This window comes from Lytechinus variegatus, chromosome 5 (genome assembly GCF_018143015.1).
Source record: "Lytechinus variegatus isolate NC3 chromosome 5, Lvar_3.0, whole genome shotgun sequence".
NCBI lineage: Eukaryota > Metazoa > Echinodermata > Echinoidea > Temnopleuroida > Toxopneustidae > Lytechinus > Lytechinus variegatus.
Window position 1 is genome coordinate 14,042,705 of NC_054744.1, and position 2,567 is coordinate 14,045,271.

At 31.6% G+C, this 2,567-nt stretch overlaps 1 long non-coding RNA gene across 1 annotated transcript; it reads left to right on the top strand.

The window, feature by feature from the left end:
- Nucleotides 1–1,312: 1,312 nt before the first annotated feature.
- On the top strand, nucleotides 1,313–2,480 carry LOC121415506. Its single transcript, XR_005970015.1, has 2 exons — nucleotides 1,313–1,577; nucleotides 2,204–2,480. It is a non-coding gene; the product is annotated as an uncharacterized LOC121415506 (long non-coding RNA).
- The last annotated feature ends 87 nt before the right edge of the window (nucleotides 2,481–2,567 follow it).

Genomic DNA, 2,567 nt, shown 5'->3' on the forward strand with positions numbered 1-2,567 from the left:
CTCATACAATCCATACACAAATTTCTAGAAATGTTCTATTTATTACAATAACAAGAAATATAATATAAAATTTTTATTCATGGCTATATATAAATACCACATATGTATGTGAACAAATTAATTATGCAGCAATGAAAAGAACATGACGAACATCGTTGAAAGACTAAAACCCTTTTTTAGCTTTGTGATTACAATGTATATCAAAATTATTATTGAATATCTATAATCACTATTTGGTGCTAAAAATGCATAAGAAAGATCTGTGAATGTATGAAAGACTCTATACATGTATATATTTGTAAGTTGTAAAGATTATCATTTATATACATGTATTCAGAATATATCCACAGCAAAACAATTCTTCTTAACACACTAACGAGCTACATGTAACAACTAAATCATGTTAAATGACTTTCATCTTTGCAAACAGTTACTAGCCAATAAGAAAGGAATATACAGTTGTACGATATAATTTCGTGAAATAATTGATACATTATTGTGATAAAACATAAATAAAGGGGTACTCCAATAATATAATACGGGACAAAGAAAACGCTAATGTGAACGATCAGCCCATTTAATGAGAATTCATGATGACGTGAATTAAAGTTAATAAAATATTGCTAAATTTTAACAGTCAATAACTTTCCTTTTTTTTACTGCAAATACATTTTCATTAATTCAATGTCAACACTTTTAACAGCTCATCAACGCGATGCAATTTTTGTTTTTTGTCTTCAGATTTGGATGAAATATTTAGCGTATTGGTTGATGAATTTTACTCAGTTTATTTAGAAATAATTATTTTCAGCCCGGAGTAACCCTTTAATGAATGCACTGTACAATTAAAATCTTTTCAGAATGATCATTGCAACACACACATAGAGAAGGCACTCATATAAAAACCATTTAGAAACCGGTTTCACTGTAAATTTGAAATGAAATTACAAAAAAAATATATGAACATCAAGGTGCATATATCATTCCTCGATAATGCGTATATTTTAACACACTACTACAGTAGTTTCAAATTATATAAAGACATATAATGTCAGAAAAGAACATGTTGTTGTGATAAGACTTCAAGTTGGAGAAGTAGAAAAACAGGAAATTTTCACCAAAAAAAAAATTATACCATGTTACAATATTATATATATGATTAAGCAAAAAATGTATGGGTAAGCTAAACATCATCGTAGATTCGAACCGTTTGTTTTTTGATAATTAGAAATGTCATTGTTTCATTTTCAAACCAAGCTTTTATGTACAAGTCTTTTCATTTGTTTATATTCATAAAAGAATGTACCAATTGCGTTATATAATCGTGATTTCATGATGAAAACGAGTAACAACAGGCAAGAAAATGGAAAAGACTGGATTAAATGATGAAAGAATCTGTAATTACATTACTGGCATGGGTTTCATTCTATCAGGAATCATACGGACGGGAAAACCTGGTCAGCTGATCTAGTTGAAGCGTTAAGAATTTTAAAATGGCATTCAGGAGGTTGTGATAAGAATAATGCATTACGACGCTATGTAGAAGAACATTTTTTTTTTTTGGGGGGGGCTCTAGTGTTATTCTAAACTGATTGCATGGATACATAGCCACCAAGATACGCAATTGTGTGGGCAGTGGCTTATCTCTGTATCCTTGAAATTACAACCTTTCAATTATAGTGTTTTTTCCACATGATTAAAAACTTTGTCAAATACTTTTGCGGGCCTTGATGGTAAGGCCCAGCCCAGGTAACGTGTCCCTCCATTTCTTCTTCTTCTTCTTGCATTGGAGTAAAAGATTGTCGCAAAGTAGAATGTTTTAGAAATCTGAACAATAATTGACGCTGAAGCTGACGCTGAAAAAATGTATGGGTAAGCTAAATGTCATCGTAGATTCGAACCGTTTGTTTTTTGATAATTAGAAATGCCATTGTTTCATTTTCAAACCAAGCTTTTATGTACAAGTCTTTTCATTTGTTTATATTCATAAAAGAATGTATCAATTGCGTTATATAATCGTGATTTCATGATGAAAACGAGTAACAACAGGCAAGAAAATGGAAAAGACTGGATTAAATGATGAAAGAATCTGTAATTACATTACTGGCATGGGTTTCATTCTATCAGGAATCATACGTACGGGAAAACCTGGTCAGCTGATCTAGTTGAAGCGTTGAAGTTGAAGCGAACACTGAAGCTCTAGTGTTATTCTAAACTGATTGCATGGATACATAGCCACCAAGATACGCAATTGTGTGGGCAGTGGCTTATCTCCGTATCCTTGAAATCACAACCTTTCAATTATAGTGTTTTTGTTTTTCACATGATTACAAACTTTGTCAAATTTTTTTGCGGGTCTTGATGGTAAGGTCCAGGTAACGTGACCCTCCATTTCTTCTTCTTCTTCTTGCATTGGGGTAAAAGATTGTCGCAAAGTAGAATGTTTTAGAAAACTGAACAATAATTGACGCTGAAGCTGACGCTGAAAAAATGTATGGGTAAGCTAAATATCATCGTATGTTATCATCGTAAAACATCATCGCATATATCGTCGTAAAACATAGAAT